Below are 19,481 nucleotides of genomic sequence, written 5' to 3' on the forward strand. Positions count from 1 at the left end.
GCCACCTGATGCGAAGAGCTGACTCATTTGAAAAGACCCAGATGCTGGGAAAGATTGAAGGCAGGAAGAGAAGAGAATGACAGATGATGAGATGGTTGGATGGCATCACCAAATCGATGGACATGAGTTTGAGCAAATTCCAAGAGACAGTGAACAGGGAAGCCTGGCATGCTGCAGTGCGTGGGGTCACAAAGAGCTGGACATGACTGACTGACTGAAGTGAAGCATACTCAACGTGAGATTTACTCTCTTATTTTACCTGAATTTATTGATCACTGTCTCATACCTATACTTTTTCTCTCTACAGAGCAGCTTTTCTGTTATTTGTCATAAAAATAATTGCTTCAAAAGGAAATACAGTTGAATCAGTTATTTGATAAAACAGTGGTTTTTTCTGAATTTAACAAAGCCTTGAAATAAAACAGTCAAGTTTGTTTATATAGCCATTTTAGACCAACACTTCTGAAATTTCTTCACAGTATGTTACCTTCCCAAACCAATTAGTTAATTATATAGGTATCTCAGTCTTTTGGGGGCTACTATAACAAATTACCATAATCTAGGTAGCTTATAAACAACAGAAATTCATTTCTCACAGTTCTTGAGGCTGCAGACCTCAAGATCAGGGTGACAGCATGGTACAGTTCCAGAGAAACCTTCCTCCAGGTTACAATCTGCCAACTTCTATTGTATCCGGAGAGGCAAGTAAAGAGCAAGAGAGCTCTCTAGCCTCTTCTTGTAAGGGGACAAATCCCATTCACGAGGGCTCCACCCTCATCACCTAATTACCTCTTGAAGTGAAGTGAAGTCACTCAGTCGTGTCCGACTCTTTGCGACCCCATGGACTGTACCCCACCAGCCTCCTCCCTCCATGGGATTCTCCAGGCAAGAGTACTGGAGTGGATTGCCATTTCCTTCTCCAGGGGATCTTCCCAACCCAGGGATCGAACCCAGGTCTCCTGCATTCCAGGCAGACGCTTTAACCTCTGAGCCACCAGGGAAGCCCTTAATTACCTCTTAGAGAACCCATTACATTGGGATGTTTCAATGTATGAGTTTGGGGGCTGGGAGGGGGGCACAAACTCACGATCCACTGCAGTAGGTTTCAGTCATAAACACAGCCAATCCTTATGTAACTACTGTCTCCCTTCGCAACACAAGGACCAAAGGGAATCAACCCGTATATGTAAACAACCACACTGACTCTTCTCTCTGGCCAGCCCATCTTCCCCTCAAGCTGTAAACCACACTCTTGCATCTTTCAAATCTGTATCTATTTAGGCTGAGCCAGGTCTTCAATGCTGCACAGGCTCTCTCTGTTTTGTCAAGAGGGGGCTACTCTCCATTGCAATGCTCGGGATTCTCCCCGTGGTGGCTTCTCTCTCTCGTTGCTGACTGCAGGCTCTTGAGTGTGTGGCTCCAGAGCACAGGCTCAGCAGCTGTGGTGCAAGGCTTAGTTGTCCCGTGGCATGTAGGATCTCCCTGACCCAGGGACTGAACTGGAGTCCCCTGCATTGTCAGACAGACTCTTTACTACTGGGCCACCAGGGAAATCCTCATATCTTTACTTAAGTGTCACCTTAGTGAAACCTTCCCTGCCCAGTCAATCCAAAATACGGTTATATTCCCAGGATCTAGAAGAATATAGACATATAATATGCGGGAAATAAAGACTGACTGTGTGACGGAAGGAGAGACTTGTTTACTGGAAAATGTGCTTTGCAATCATCCTTGAAGTCGCTTTACTATGAACGGAATCTATAATGGTCCCTAACTTAGAATGATTCCATTTAAGGACTCTTAGACTCTGTGGTGGTACGAAAGCTGTATGTGTTCAGTAGAAATCGTATGTTAAGTTCTGAATCTGGATCTTTCCCAGGCTAGCAATATGTGTTACCACACTGTCTCATGATTCTGGGTGGCAGCTGCAGTTTTCCAGTCAACCACGTGACCACGAGGGTAAACTACCAACATACTGAGTCATTCTGGACGCATGCAAGCATTTTGTGTCTATCAGCACAGTATTCAACAAATAACACAAGATAGTCAACAGTTTATCATAAAATAGGCTTTGTCTTAGAAGATTTTGCCCAACTGCAGGCTAATCTAAGTGTTCTGAGCATGGGTAAACCCAGCTATGATGTATAGGTAGCTTAGGTGTATTCAATGTATTTTTCACTTAGGATACTTTGAACTTACAATGAAGAAGGAATTCATAGGGCCTGGACTCCATCTTAGGCCTGTTCATGCTGATCATGCTCGGCTACCTTTCCAATGGACTCTGAACTCTGGGTTTAGTGCCTATGAAAACAACAACAGAAGGATAAGACCCCCTCCAGACAGGGGAGCCTTGAAGATCATATCTAGGTTACTCATCGCTTAAGAGAAAACATACACTAATCACCCCTTCCTCCAGACAGGCCGTAAATTTTTCTGTATCAATCGGAGTGTAACCTCAGGTTTATTGATTATTGGCTAACTGTTTGATTTTTTGAGCACATGAGTACATAGCACGTGAATGATGGGGTTATTGGGATTGTATTTTCCTTGGTTTATGTAAGTCTCAAGGAATTTGGAGTGGTGGGTTCAGACACATCCACGTGGGGTATAAAAGATTTTCACAAATGCTGGTCGGGGTCCTTGGCTAAGAGGAGACTCTGCCTTGGGCCCGCAGGTGTAATAAATTGCACTCCACTATCTGCATTGTCCTTTTTTTTTTTAATTGAAAAAAATTTTCACAAGAAGAATTTATTGGTCACTGAATAAGAGATGACAGTATATTTTATTTTATTTTTTTTCTTTTATTAATATAAATTTATTTATTTTAATTGGAGGTTAATTACTTTCCCGGAATGCGTGGCTACAACAAGAGGTTTATAAGGACATAACCCCATCGTAAGGTGAAGAATATCTGTATATATTCAGGAAAAATATATCATAAAAAATTATTTGCAGGACAAGTCAAACAAACTAAAACAAATAGTGATAATAAATGTGATAATGTAATTTTTAATGTTATAGGAAAGAAGAAAGGGCAAGCTCTGTGGGGGAGAAAAACATACAAATTCTATATTTGAATCTAGAGGCTAATTCTCAAAAGGGCTTTACAGTGCTCAGAACTCTACAACAGTGTGCATGGTCATTATTATACGAATAAACAGATGAGTTCACTGCAGTTTACTGTGGGTATTCAGTTCCTTCATGGGTGACTGAAGAGGCTGCTAAACCTCATGAACTGAAACCAAAGGAAAGATTTCCCTGAGCTGCTGACAGGCTCTACCTGCCAAGAGTCTGATGTTTCTGAGCTGGAGGTGCAGTTGAACAGCAAAAGAGACTTCCTGTAGCTAATGAGCCTTTTTGCAGGTGCCCTACACTGAGGAGGCCTCACAAAAGTCCCTCACAGTGTTAGGGATTGCTCAAGGGAACTTTCTGGAGCCTGACTGGGCTTTCCGATGTTGTCATTAGGCACAGCTATTGGCGTGCCCCAGGTGACCCCGGCTGCCTGCTCTGGCCTCACTGTGCCTTCCTTCAGTGCCTGCTAGAGAAATGGTTACAATCTGTTGAGTTGCAGGAGTGAAAGAGCAGAAAAGGATTTAGTGTGAGGCTCGATGGCAGCCCGCAGCGGCCACCTCACCTCTCAGGAGAGCTCCTTCATAAGCTGGATAGACCAGTGAACAGAACTGGCAACAGTTTTGTCTTTTGTTGGGGCGACAAAGGCACATACACGGCGCCGCCCTCCCTCTGCCCACCACTGTCGCTTGCTGTGAACTTTCTTCTCCCCCTTATAGTAGGCCGGGCTGTCTAAATTCCGTGACATGGCCACACCTTGGAGAGACTGTGGTTTGATTCAGACCACTAAAATAAAGAGAATCCCAATAAAGCAAGTCACACAAAATTTTTTATTTTCCAGTGTATATAAAAGCTATATTTACATCACCTCTAAAGAAAACAGGGTATACACTTTCATTAAAAAAATACTTTATTACTAATAAATGCTAACCATCATCTGAACTGTCAGTGAGTCAGATAGTAACAAAGATCACTGATCACCATAACAAACACAGTAATAAAAAAAAGTGTAAAGCATTACCAAAATGTGAAAGAGACAGGAAGTGAGCAAATGCTATTGGAGAAATGGCTCTGAAAGACTTGTTCAACATAGGATTGCTGCAAAGCTTCGATTTATAAACATGGTATCTGCAAAGCACCATGAATTGAACTGCAGGAAAACTCGGGACGCCTGTACTCTACTGTCACTCTTCTGATGAAGCCTGTCTAGGGAGTGTGGCTTTAATGACTGCGTTATCAACACAGAATAGGAAATTTCAGCTGTTGAAATATTTCATTCCACTCTCACTTTGTGAAGAAAAGATTAATTTCACAGATTAATTCACTTTTTCAAAAAAAAAAAAAACATATTCACCATACTTTTTTTTTTTTTTCCCTAAAATTGAGCATGCCATGGTTTCCTATTAGAGTATGGTGGTTTAGTGGCTAAGTCGTGTCCAGCTCTTGCAACCTCATGGACTGTAGCCCGCCCAACTCCCCTGTCCACAGGATTTTCCAGGCAAGAATACTGGAGTGAGTTGCCATTTCTTTCTCCAGGGGATCTTTCTAATTCAGGGATCGAACCAGTGTCTCCTGCGTTGTGGGTAGACTTTTTACCACTAAACCACCAGAGAAGGCCTATTAGAGTATGGAGGGTAAATAATACAAAGGTTCAGCTCTTGGGCTCTGAATCAGGTAGCACTACCCCTTATTAGGTGTGTATGATTTGGCAAAAAAGGATCTACCACTTAAGGTTGTAGTGAGAATTAAATGAAACCATGTACATAAAATAGTTAAGACCATGCTGGACACAGAATTTCTCCATAAACATTTTTCTCCATAAACATTTACTGTTAACTGAAATGGAGCAGGACCCTATGGTCCTTGACCCCCAGGTCCTTAGCCTGCCTTTTGCCTGTGAAAAAAATTTAGCCAAAGAATAAATTTTATTGGAGAAGTGAGAAAATGCAGAAACAAAACAGTCAAAGGAGACCAAATAATAATAATTTAGTCATTAAGTGAGGTCAAGGAGCTTTAGTTCCTTCTCAAGGGCTACAGTCTTCCCTGGTTGGCTTGGGGATTAAAACAAAAAAATTGCCTGCAATGCAGGAGATGTGGGTTCGATCCCAGGATTAGGAAGACCCTCTAGAGGAGGAAATGGCAACCAAATCCAGTATTTCCTGCCTGGGAAATCCTATGGACAGAGGAGCTGGGTGGGCTACAACCCATGAGGTCACAAAGAATTGTTCACAACTAAAAGAAAACAATAGAATGGGAAAGACTAGAGATCTCTTTAAGAAAATTAGAGATACCATGGGAACATTTCATGCAAAGATGGGCTTGATAAAGGACAGAAATGGTATGGACCTAATAGAAGCAGAAGATATTAAGAAGAGGTGGCAAGAATACACAGAAGAACTGTACAAAAAAGAGCTTCATGACCCAGATAATCACGATGGTGTGATCACTCACCTAGAGCCGACATCCTGGAATGTGAAGTCAAGTGGGCCTTAGGAAGCATCACTACGAACAAAGCTAGTGGAGGTGATGGAATTCCATTTGAGCTATTTCAAATCCTGAAAGATGATGCTGTGAAAGTGCTGCACTCAATATGCCAGCAAATTTGGAAAACTCAGCAGTGGCCACAGGACTGGAAAAGGTCAGTTTTCTTTCCAATCCCAAAGAAAGGCAATGCCAAAGAATGCTCAAACTACCACACAATTGCACTCATCTCACACACTAGTAAAGTAATGCTCAAAATTCTCCAAGCCAGGCTTCAGCAATACATGAACCATGAACTTCCAGATGTTCAAGCTGGTTTTAGAAAAGGAAAACCAGAGATCAAATTGCCAACATCCACTGGATCATGGAAAAAGGAAGAGAGTTCCAGAAAAACATCTATTTCTGGTTTATTGACTATGCCAAAGCCTTTGACTGTGTGGATCACAACAAACTGTGGAAAATTCTGAAAAAGATGGGAATACCAGAACACCTGATCTGCCTCTTGAGAAACCTGTATGCAGGTGAGGAAGCAACAGTTAGAACTGGGCATGGAACAACAGACTGGTTCCAAATAGGAAAAGGAGTACATTGAGGCTGTATATTGTCATTCTGCTTATTTAACTTATATGCAGAGTACATCATGAAAAATGCTGGGCTGGAAGAAGCACAAGCTAGAATCTAGATTGCCAGGAGAAATATCAATAACCTCAGGTATGCAGATGACACCACTCTTATGGCAGAAAGTGAAGAGGAACTAAAAATCCTCTTGATGAAAGTGAAAGAGGAGAGTGAAAAAGTTGGCTTAAAGCTCAACATTCAGAAAACAAAGATCATGGCATCCGGTCCCATTACTTCGTGGAAAATAGATGGGGAAACAGTGGAAATAGTGTCAGACTTTATTTTGGGGGGCTCCAAAATCACTACAGATGGTGACTGCAGCCATGAAATTAAAAGACGCTTACTCCTTGGAAGGAAAGTTATGACCAACCTAGATAGCATATTCAAAAGCAGAGACATTACTTTGCCAACAAAGGTCCATCTAGTCAAGGCTATGGTTTTTCCAGTGGTCATGTATGGATGTGAAAGTTGGACTGTGAAGAAAGCTGAGCACCAAAGAATTGATGCTTTTGAACTGTGGTGTTGGAGAAGACTCTTGAGAGTCCCTTGGACTGCAAGGAGATTCAACCAATCAATCCTAAAGGAGATCAGTCTGAGGGTTCATTGGAAGGACTGATGCTGAAGCTGAAACTCCAATACTTTGGCCACCTCATGCGAAGAGTTGACTCATTGGAAAAGACCCTGATGCTTGGAGGGATTGGGGACAGGAGGAGAAGGGGACCACAGAGGATGAGATGGCTGGATGGCATCACCAACTCGATAGACCTGAGTCTGAGTGAACTCCATGAGTTGGTGATGGACAGGGAGGCCTGGCGTGCTGCAATTCATGGGGTCGCAAAGAGTTAGACATGACTGAATGAACTGAAGTGACTGAGCACACACGCAGCTCAAAGTCTACAAATAAAATTGAGCCACATCCTTTGAGCAGTCTTACAGACTGAAACCCCCAGCAGGTGGAAGAAGTTAACGACATGATGACCAAACTGTAACCATGACATAAGCTGCCATGATTCTGAGACTTGGCCTGAAAGAAATGGGGACAAACTGACTCTGGAATTGAAAATGAATAATACTTAATCAACATGATGCTGGTCAGACCACAGGTGACCAATTTCAAGATGACACTCAGAGCTGTCTGTGCTCTTTCTGCACGCAGCCCCCCTCTCCCCAACTCTGTCCATAAAAGCTCTTACCCACTGATTGTTAATGGGAAGGAGTTGGCCTCTGGATGGGCCCAACAAGCCCCCCACAGGTTGCCAGCATCCAAAATAAAGCACACTTCCCTTTCCAACAGCTTGGCCTCTTTATTGACTTTTGCACAGGGAGTAGCCGCACCCCACTTATGATTTTGTTACAATGATTTCTTGCTATAACTTTAAGAAAAACCTAGAGTTCTTTCCTACAGCCTTTTCTTCCTATGCCTCTTTCTCTTGTGTTTTTCTTTCCTGTGTATCTCCTTTACTACTCAACAACAAAAAAACACACTTCACTTCTGACACTTCTAATCACCAAATATCTTGAGGTTTTCCCCACACCACCCATTTCTCCAGCACAGCTGGGTGTCCTACAGTTTAATTCAACTCTGACACTATCTACTCAAGTACAGCATCAGATTCCACAGAGTCGGGGCTCAGTCCCACCAGACTGCTGCCCCTCACTGGGATGCTATTTGCAAACCCAGATGTCACCTGTGCTTCTGACCTACTAACAACAGAGCTTCCAAAGACTCCATCCTTGAATTTAGCTTGCCAAAGCAGCACACAGAATTTACAGAAAGACCTACTTACCTTTACTGGGCCTTCTTACAGGATGTGATCAAGGATACAGGTGAACATCCACATAGAAGACTCATAAGGTAAGGTTCCACAACCTCTCCAGGTACCTTGCACCATGCAGGAAGTTCACCCAGCCCTTTTGGGGGGTTTTATGGCGGTGATAGTACGTAGGCATGATTGACGGGTCCATTGGCCAATGATGATTGACGCAACCTCCTGCCTTTCTTTCCTCCCCGGAAGGTAGTGGGTGGGACTGAAAGTTCTAACCTAATTACTTCATTGGCTCCACCTGGCAACCCCCTCAACACTTAAGTGCTTTGCGAAGGTCAGCTCATTAACATAATAAAATACCTTGTATTCTTACCCTTTAGGAAATTCTAATGGTTTTAGGAGCTCTGAGCAAAAAAGGGGACAAAGATATAAAATAGACTTATTTTAAATCACAGTATCACAATGTGAGAAAAAATGCATTAAACTCTTCTTCCCATGAATATGTGATACATTTAGAGCGTTAAATAATATCACTGACGCCTCTTAAGTATATGCATTTAGGAGACCGCGAGGCGTTAAAGGATGATTCATCCACAGTTCTAACTGCATTTCAACTGCAACTGGTCAATTGTTTTCACCAGATTTAAGAAGTAATGATTTTTTTTAAAATTTTATTTTATTTTTAAACTTTACATAATTGTATTAGTTTTGCCAAGTTAAGAAGTAATTAACGGGCTTGTTTACTTCATCTCCAGCGCCTCCTCAGCATTTGGTTCAGGTGCTTATTAGCAGTAAAGTAGTTGAGAAGAAATAGTTGAAAAGAGAAGAAACAGACAAAGGAGGAGAAATCTGGTGTCAGGCTGGTCCTGAACAAGCAAAGGCCCTGAGTTGGGGGGCAGGAGCCCCATGCAGTCAAGGGGCTCATGGGGTTTACTCTTTGAATTCAGGATCTGCTGGGAGCAGTGGAGGAAATGTGAGCAGCTCTGGGCCCCGTGGGCACTGACACACAGGTCCATGCTGTAACTTTCTACTGTTACAAACCTGAGGAAAACTACAAAGGTTTAAATGACATTAAGTGAATCTGCCCAGAAAATCCTGGGAATTTTAGCACAGCACCAGCAAGAGGCTCCAGTTTAGGTGATGACTGGTTACAGGACATGGTTTCCTGACTGGTAAAAGATCAGCCTCCCTCATGTCTGCACTCGCTAGAGCAACAGAGCTCCCCGCTCTGGGATTTTGGCTGAGACTGTTGGTCGTCTGCCCAAATCCATCCTCCCTTTTCTTCCAAGGTGACAAGACTCTAATGGGCCAGACTTTTCAGAGCAGCAGGGCACCCACCCTCTTTCCCTTCCACTGCTGTCTGAGTGTACCAGTAAGGCCCAACGTGTGGGTCTCTGAATCACCATATGAAGGAAAGCTATCCAGTCGCATACACACTGAACTGCTGTGTGAACCGGCTGTGAAAAATTGTTGTATTTGATCATGTACATTGGGGTTTAGCTGGTCCCAATTCATACACTACCTTCAGTTCCACTGCTGGAAACATACTTTGGATTACAGTTTATTCCATTGTCCAACCCCAATAAAAGACAGATATACTCGGGATATATAAAATAAATGCTTTCTTAGTTATTTTCTCCTTAGTGAGATGAGTGAATCAGAAATTTCCTGAAAAGTGATTATGACATGGATCACAGACAAGGGGACATAAAAAGGCAGGAACACATGTAGGAAGGGAGGAGAGATCAGAACGCCAAGAGAGTAAGTGAGCATGACCTTTAAGTCTTTCCCAACTTTTCGTGGACTCCCTCTAACGATGTGATGGATTGATTAAGACCAAATCCTATCCTCTCTGTGTTTATTGGAGAAATGGCTTTTCTCCCAGCCTTGCGCAGAAAACCCGCTATCTGCTGTTCTCTGGGGCATGTTTAAAGGAGTTCTTCTCTATCGACTGAGCACCCACCATGTGTCAGTTAATGTACATGCAAAGTCCCAAAGAGCTGCTTTCCCCCTGCTGGGATTAACAGACCTCGGATTCTTATGGCTGGGATTTCTACAGGGCAAAGTGGGGCTCACACCTCCTATTCAAGGTCACCGTGGCTGAGGATCCTCTTGGACAATGTGAGACTGATATCTTTCATAAAGGTGCCTGCTTCCAAAGGAAGCTTTGATCTACTGAACTAATTTTGGCTCTGCTGCTAACCAAATACGTATTTCTCATTATAAATCATAGTAACACAGTGTTACACAGAGGAAAAAAAATTAAACTCTTAATATGAATATGTGATAAAGTCAGAGCATTACTTAATATCACAGACATCTCTCAAATATCTGTGCTTATGAGACCAGGAGGAGACAAAGAATGATTATCAACAGTTCTAAGTGCATTTTAGCTGCAACTCATCAACTCTGCTTTCAGCAGTCCTAAGGAGTAATGACCAGGCTTGTGTTTATTTTACCATCTCAATCTCCTTTTTTACCATCTATCATATATATATATATATATATATATACACACACATATATATATATCATATTATACATCTATATATATCAGATTTTATATATACATACACACACATATATATATATAACTGTATAATTGTTCATGTGCTAGTCAGCAGTGAATCAGACAAGGGTCCTCCTGACTCAAACAGCCATTTCCAAACTACTTCAATTTAGTAGAAAAGCATTTATCGAATACATACTGTGTGCTAGGGATTCAGTGTTTGTTGGAAAAGGTCAGTTTTCATTCCAATCTCAAAGAAAGGCAATACCAAAGAATGCTCAAACTACCACACAATTGCACTCATCTCACACTAGTAATGCTCAAAATCCTCCAAGCCAGGCTTCAACAATATGTGAACCGTGAACTTCCAGATGTTCAAGCTGGTTTTAGAAAAGGCAAACCAGAGATCAAATTGCCAACATCTGCTGGATCATCGAAAAAGCAAGAAAGTTCCAGAAAAACATATACTTCTGCTTTATTCACTATGCCAAAGCCTTGACTGTGTGGATCACAACAAACTGTAAAGAGATGGGAATACCAGACCACCTGACCTGCCTCCTGAGAAATCTGTATGCATGTCACCAAGCAACAGTTAGAACTGGACATGGAACAACAGACTGGTTCCAAATAGGAAAAGGAGTACGTCAAGGCTGTATAGTGTCACCCTGCTTATTTAACTTATATGCAGAGTACATCATGAAAAATGCTGGGCTGGAAGAAGCACAAGCTGGAATCGAGATTGCCGGGAGAAATATCAATAACCTCAGATATGCAGATGACACCACCCTTATGGCGGAAAGTGAAGAGGAACTAAAGAGCCTCTTTATGAAAGTGAAAGAGGAGAGTGAAAAAGTTGGCTTAAAGTTCAACCTTCAGGAAACGAAGATCATGGCATCTCGTCCCATCACTTCATGGCAAATAGATGGGGAAACAGTGGCAACAATGTCAGACTTTATTTTTTGGGGCTCCAATATCACTGCAGATGGTGACTGCAGCCATGAAATTAAAAGCCACTTGTGCCTTGGAAGAAAAGTTATGACCAACCTAGACAGCATATTCCAAAGCAGAGACATTACTTTGCCAACAAAGGTCCGTCTAGTCAAGGCTATGGTTTTTCCAGTGGTCATGTATGGATGTGAGAGTTGGACTGTGAAGAAAGCTGAGCGCAGAAGAATTGATGCTTTTGTACTGTGGTATTGGAGAAGACTCTTGAAAGTCCCTTGGACTGCAAGGAGATCCAACCAATCAATCCTAAAGGAGATCAGTCCTGAGTGTTCATTGGAAGGACTGATGTTGAAGCAGAAACTCCAATACTTTGGCCACCTGATGCAAAGAGCTGACTCATTGGAAAAGCCCCTGATGCTAGGAAAGATTGAAGGCGGGAGGAGAAGGGGACGACAGAGGATGAGATGGTTAGATGGCATCACCAACTCAATGGACATGAATTTGGGTAAACTCCGGGAGTTGGTGATGGACAGGGAGGCCTGGCGTGCTGCGGTTCATGGTGTTGCAGAGTTAGACACAACTGAGCGACTGAACTGAACTGAGAGTGTTGACATTCCTCTTTTTCCTTGAAGATGAAGAACTTTACCCGTATGGAACATCTGTCTGTGTTCTGTGAGACAAGGTCGGCCTCCACTAGTGCAGGAGCTGAGGGCAAGGGAGGATCCGGGCCATTGTGGACACAGAGGCTGAACAGAGAGCCTTCTTCCTTGTCTCCACTCCCAGCCTTCCTCCCTAATCAAGGCATCTGACCTTTCCTCAGCTCTTGGCTCTTGATTCAAATTGGCTCCTAACACAAAACCCTGGATCCACACCAAACCTCAGTTCTCTGCCTAAAATCTTGGACTGTTATTGAGGAATCAAGGCCAGAAACAAATAAAACCTCTATTCATCAGCTTCCATTTGTTGCAAGATTCATAGGCTGTTTCAGGAAGAGTTCAGTTACCAGATCTCTCCCTGATAGGGGAGGACATGAGGCCATAATGATCTGTTTACTCCATTCATTCTTAAGCCAAACAGGAAGCCCGATAAACATTGCTGTTAGCTCTTCCTGAAACTGAACTCTTATTTTAAAACCCTTCATGATTTACCCTCTTCACTTTAATGATCATTAAATCCATTTATTTAATCCAAAGGAAGGAAATATATAAAATCCTAAGTAAGTGCAATTGAAACAAACACCATGGACATTGCATGAGGCAATCCACTGATAAAACCCATTTCATATACAGAGTCCTATGTTTTTAGGAACAGGAAGAAAGAACTCAGACATGTTCAGTTGTAAGCATGATATTTATTACCACATTCCTCCTATTGTTAATGAGGCAAGCTCTATTCCCTGTGAATGAACAGCTTTTGAAGAAAATGATTGTTTTTCCTCTCACCCTGGTTTGGCAGGTCCTGAAAGGTTGCAGGACACATATCCTCCTGCAGGACACATACTGTAACCAAGCAGGACCCTACTGGGCCTTCCCAGGTCAGACCTCACTGCACCCACGTTCTCTCCCTGCTTCTTGTCTGTAGTAAAACTCTACCCTCCTAGGCCTTCCCTGCTTCAGGGCCCCCTGGTGACTCAAGATGGCATTTGCCTACAATGCAGGAGACCTGAGTTTGATCCCTGGGCCAGAAAGGTCCCCTGGAGAAGGAAATAGCACCCCACTCCAGTATTCTTGCCTGCAGAATTCCATGAACAGAGGAGCCTGGTGGGCTACAGTCCATGGGGGTCTCAAAAAGTCAGACATGACTGAGTGACTAACACTTTCATTTTCAGGCCTTTCCTGAGTTCCAAAGAATAAATTTAATCAGAGAAGTGAGAAAATCCAGAAACAAAGGAAAATAGTCAAGAAGACAAAATACTAATAGGTTAGTCACTAAACAAAGTCGAGGACCTTTAGTTCCTCCTCAAGGGCTATAGATAATATTCTGAGTCATATCTTTGAGATCTTTTGCAGATTCTGAAACCCTCACCAGGTAGGAGAAGTTAACTGTATGCTGACCACAAATACACAGACAGACCCCAGACCAGCTGGAACCAGAAGACTGAAAATGTTGACCCCTGGTCACCTCACCACCAGCCAATCCGAAGAAAGTCTATGACCTCATCACACACCCCACCACCATCTCCCTCACCCTGTCTTAAAAAACCCCCTGAGAGCCTTAGGGGAGTTCAGGCCTTTTAAACATGAGTTGCCTTGACTCCTTGTATGGCTCCCTACAATAAACACCACACTCTCCTTCACCACAACCCAATGCCAGTAGATTGGCTTTCCTGGGAGGGGTGAGGGGACCCAGGTTTGGATCAGGAATGCTGCCACCACATGAAAAGTAAGTCTCTCCACCCACTCTTTCACACTGGGTGGAAAAATCAGTAAGGAAAAGTGGAACAGAGTAAGGAAGCCCAATTTTGGCCCAAACCCCTGCCTGCTCCTACCTTATCTGGCTGCCTAAGTGAAGCTGATCTTCACTCCGCAGCTTTTCCCACCTGGTTGAGAACTCAGAGGAGAGGAGATGTGACTCGCTGCGAGCAGGGGGGTGGATGATCAAGGAAGAATATTCACTTCCTTATACATAAACTCAGATATTTGGTTTATGAAAACTGTTTTCAAAAATTCATTTTGAAAGTGGAAATTCCAATATCCCTTGTGAATGGTTTGTTGAGTTTGTTGTTGGCCAAATCCAAGATCACCTGTGAGTTTCACTGGTGATGACTTGGTGGCTGCCTGTGACACATGCGGCCGGAATGAGGGGACGTTCAGAAACCGCAGTCTGTGTGGAGATAAGCAGGGGTGGGGGTGAAGTTCTGCTGACGTCATGTGTGTGATTCTAGGCTCCTGTTGTGACTGTTCGAAGGAAAAGAGCAATCATGATTTAATCAGATTTTGTAAATAAATATTTATGAACCATACTCATTTCTAATGCATTATAAAGCCCCAAATTGAATTTTCAACCAAAGGTGAAATCAGCACAATTGTAAAGTCTTTTTAAAGGTGTAATAACTTAACATATATAAATATTTCACAGCTTTGTACACTACTTTGTATTACAAAAGTAAGATTTCTTCAACATAAAGAATGAAACTATAAAGTTTCACAAATAGAAATGAGTCTAATGGCTCATTAAACATATACAAGAGGAAATATTCTTTCCCGGAGGAGTTTTGCCAAATTTGAGTGAATTATATAGAATTAATTTTGCCTTTATTTTCTTACATTTTACAATATTTAATATTTTGTTACTTGTGAAATATATTTTCAAGGCAGAAAAGTTAAAAAGCACAGAAAAGCAGAAAGAAAAAGAATAAGAATTAATTTTTGTACTCACAGATGACTACTGTCCATCTTGCCATTCCTCATGAGTATGTGAGGTATGTGTGTAAGTATGAAAGCCTGTAAGTGTGAGCAGGAGTGTGTACCCATGTGTGTGTGAGTGTGTGTGTCTCAGATGCTAAAGGGTCGTTTTCTGCTGACTCAGAGCCTGGAGCCTTTGTGAGCCCAGAAGGCAGGAACTACAGGCACCTGGCCATCTCTCCATCCCAGGACAGTCTGGGCTTGAGAAACCAGTTTGGCAACCCTAACTCTTGCTTTCTGTAATCTAATTTTTTAAAAAAAAGACCTTTTCAGATTTACTTCTCATCGTTCCCCAAAACTAGCTTCCTCTGTCGTGAAAACTATTCGTATTCCCCGCAGAGGCCTCACCTGCACCCACCTCCCTGGGGGTGCTTTTACATTCCTCAGGGGCTCCTCTCCACCCATCCAAGATTAGCAGGTAAACATTTTGGCCTTAAGTGTGGGGAGGAAGAGATATGGAATGTATTTGGGGGAAATAGCAGATTGTAGTCAAGTTTAAGTTGGGCTAAGAAAAGCCATAAAGGGACATTGCCAGTGCTGTGGAGAGGAGGGTGGGGAGAGATTGCTTCCAAGACCAACAGCCATGGCAATGGACAGATTACAGTGCTCTTGTGGTAACAAAACAGTGCTCAAATAGCAAGGAATGGGATGCAGTTGCATGGTAATGTGCCTTAGGAAAGCTCCCAAGAAAGTCATTTTCTATAAAGACAAAACTATGAATTGCCAGCCAGATGCAATTAATAACATTTTATTAGACATTTGGGTTTGCCTTTCATTGCACAGGTTTCCTGTGTGATGGAGCAGTTATGATAAATACAGCCTCTGGCATCAGAACACTCACATTCCGGCCCTACCCCACCTGGCTGAGAGACTTTGAGCAAGTTATCTCACTTCTTTATACCCAAACTTTCTCTTTTGCAAAATGGGAGCACTTGGGTAGCAGTAAATGGAAGATTGTGTACCAGCAAAGGGCTTAGAACAGTACCTGGCTCATAAAATGCTATCAGTAACTGTTAGCATTTTCCCCCCCAAAGGAATAGAATCGTATCTACATAGACTTTGGCTTAAATCGGGTTTGTTTATTTAATGGGTAAAGTTTAACAAGGTTAAATTCTAATAGTTGCTACAGTCACTAAGTGAATCTAACTGCGAGTTACAATAACGTCCTGTTAGACCTAGCAGAGGTTTTATTTCACAGCCCCTCCCCATTTTACTGGTAAAACTGAGACTGGAAAAGTTCCCGAACTTTTCCAGTCGCACAGCTCCTGAGCTGGGAGATTTCCACTCTATTGTGGCAGCCGCCACCTGGCGCAGTCGGGCAAATGACTGATCCTCTGTTGCCCTCTTGTGGCACGTTAGGGAATTTTTCTTAGTTACCATGTGCTTTTGCTTAGTCGCTCAGTCGTGTCCGACTCTTTGCGACCCCATGGACTGTAGCCTGCCAGGCCCCTCTGTCCATGGGGATTCTCCAGGCAAGAACACTGGAGTGGGTTGCCATGCCCTCCTCCAGGGGATCTTCCCAACCTAGGGATCAAACCCAGGTCTCCCTCTTTGCAGAAGGATTCTTTACTGTCTGAGCCACCAAGAAGTCCAAGAATACTGGAGCGGGTAGCCTATCCCTTCTCGAGGGGATCTTCCTAAGCCAGGAATCTAACCGGGGTCTCATGCACTGCAGGCAGATTCTTTAACCAGCTGAGCTACCACAGACGCCCTTATGGACACTAATAGATAAGAATCTTGTACTAAGGATAGTGGTGCTAAGTCGCTTCAGTCATGTCCGACTCTTAGTAACCCCGCGGACTGCAGGCCGCCGGGTTCCTCTGTCCATAGAATTTTCCAGGCAAGAATACTGCAGTGGGTTGCCATTTTCTGACCCAGGGATCGAACCCGCATCTCTTATGCCTCCTGCCTTGGCAGTCAGGTTCTTTCCCACTAGCGCCACCTGGGAAGCCCAACGATATTACAGTTGACCTTTGAACACGAGAGAGCAGTTGTTAGGGGTGCCAACTTTAGAAGCAGTTGAAAACTCAGGGATATATTGTAGCTGGTGTTCAGTATCTGCAGTTCCAAATCCAAAGTTCTCCACCAAGAATCATGCAGCACTGCAGTGTTCACTAATGAGAAAAATCTGTAGCTAAGTGAACCCGCGTAGTTCAAACCTATGTTGTTCAAGGTTGACCCTATAGCAAGAACTTTTTTTGTAGAAAGCTCCACAGGCATGGACCAAAGTCTCTATACATGGTCTCTATAATAAAATGAGAGTTAAAATTACTAGATGTTTTATTATGTTTATAAGTAGTTAAAATTCTTCCACACACCTAAAAGATTATTCCTCTTTTGTATACAGACTGCCCTCAGCTTACAATGGGGTTAACTTGCTGACAAACCCATCGTTAGTTGAAAATATTGTAAGTCAAAAATGTGTTTAATATACACAAGTAAGTAAATGAAAGTTGCTCAGTCATGTCTGACTCTTTGCAACCCCATGGACTATACAGTCCATGGAATTCTCCAGGCCAGAATACTGGAATGGGTAGCCTTTCCTTTCTCCAGGGGATCTTCCCAACCCAGGGATCAAACCCTGGTCTCCCGCATTGCAGGCAGATTCTTTACCAGCTGAGCCACTAGGGAAGCCTATCTATTTCTACGTGGGCTTAATTCCCTGTACAATGACTGGATCCTCTCTCTCAAACAGCAGGTGGTTTTTAGAAAAAGAAGAAAGAAGTTAAACACAGCCAGAAGCTAGGTTAGTCTCCTGTGCATACAACCTGGGAAAATATTGCCAACAGATTCACCCACTCACGCCAACACATATAAATTAAGTTGTACACAGATGTGGGCATACAATTAACATTCCCCTTCCTCTGGACTTTACTTCATGAAAGACATTCTTGAAGATAACAGATACATACTCTTCCAATATGTATCCTATTATGGATATAAAATTTGTCTCCTGTTTTTTTTTTTTTTTTAAGTATAGTATTTTCCTTTCCCATGGAGACCATCAATAAATCCCTTAAGGTAACACTGTTGAGTCAAAGGATTTGTACATATTTAATCCTGAAAGGTGTTGCTTTGTAAATTATTTTTCATTTCCACTGGCATATAAGAGCCCCATGTTTCTGCATTTGGAATACTAGGTCTAATTTTAGGCCTTAAGACCTAGGCTAATACTAGGTCTTAATGAAAATTCTGTGCTGTGGTTATTCACTCAGTCATGTCAGACTCTTTGTGACCCCGTGGACCCCACCAGGCCCTCTGTCCATGGGGATTCTCCAGGCAAGAATACTGGAGTGGGTTGCCATGCCCCACTCCAGGGGATCTTCCCTACCCAAGGATCAAACCTAGGTCTCCTGAATTGCAGGCAGATTCTTTACTATCTGAGCCACCAGGGAAGCCCAATGAACATTCTAAGTGTATCCAACTTGGTTTAAAAATAGCATCTTATTGTTTTAATTTATGATGTCTAATTGTAGGCCAGATGGGGCTTTTTTCTCAGGTAAACAAGTTATTTGAATTTTTTCCTGTGCCTGTGTGAAGTCTCTCCACATTCTTTTCTGTTTTCATGTTAGGTTGTTGATATGTGCAGTCTCCTTATACAATGAGTGAATTCATACTTTCCCATCTATCTTTTAATTTTGCTTATAATGTTTTTTCTGCATAGAAAGTTTAGATATTTATACAGTCAAATGTATGGGTTTTGTTTCACCTAAGCTTCTGAGTTTTTTTCTTGTCTACAAAGATCTTTTTTATTTAAGGTGATTTTTTTCTTTTTTTGCTATCACTTTCTTTTATTATTTATATGGTTTCTTTTAAAAATTTTTTTGGCATTTAAATAATTGAGCTATCTCTAATTTGTTTTTGTGAAGCAAACAAATAGGAATTTAGCTTTTTCCCTCCCCTAAATAATGAGTCATTTGACCTAACACTATATAGAATAATCTGCTCTTTTCCGGCTGATTTGAAAGGCGACATTGATCATATACAAAATTTCAATTTTGGGGGGGATCAATTTATCTTTCTAGATTCCCCATGCTATTTCATTGCTCTTGCTGTCACTTGCTACACAAATAATACACTATTTTAGAAGTCGTAGACTATCACCACTTCTAAAAAGAAATATTATTTTAGAATGTATTAAAATACATTTAGCATCTAGTAGGTCTACCTTGCTATAGATATTTCTTTTTTTTAACCCCTAGAATCTTGGTTAATTTCACATGCTTGATTTTTGTCGTACAAACTCAAATTAAAATAAAATTCTACAAGAAATTTTATTGTAATAATATTAGGAAACAAATTAATGGAAAACTGACACCTTTACAATATTTTATAATTACATACAAGACAGTTTATATGTATCCAATTATTTAAGTAAAGCCTTTAAAACATTTTTAATAGGCTCTGTAGATTTCTTGTTAAATTTATAATTAGACATTTTAATCATTTTTGTTGCTATTATAAATTAAATTTACTATTTCTTTCACTTTTATTTTTAATCTGGAGATTTTCTATGTTAAAGAAAGTAATGGACTTTTTTATGTTAATTTTGAAAAAAGTGACAAAATTGTTGACTAATTTTTCTTTCAGTTTCTCTATGTTTTTCTGGTTTCACAAATATATTATCTGCATAAGTTGGTAATTTTTTTTCTTCTTTTCCAACTTTTATGCTTTAATTTCTTTGTTTTT

At 41.8% G+C, this 19,481-nt stretch overlaps 1 non-coding gene across 1 annotated transcript; it reads right to left on the reverse strand.

The window, feature by feature from the left end:
* Positions 1–929: 929 nt before the first annotated feature.
* Positions 930–1,001, reverse strand: TRNAS-GGA (transfer RNA serine (anticodon GGA)). Its single transcript has one exon. It is a non-coding gene; the product is annotated as a tRNA-Ser (tRNA).
* Positions 1,002–19,481: the final 18,480 nt, after the last annotated feature.

This window comes from Bos taurus, chromosome 6 (assembly GCF_002263795.3).
Source record: "Bos taurus isolate L1 Dominette 01449 registration number 42190680 breed Hereford chromosome 6, ARS-UCD2.0, whole genome shotgun sequence".
NCBI lineage: Eukaryota > Metazoa > Chordata > Mammalia > Artiodactyla > Bovidae > Bos > Bos taurus.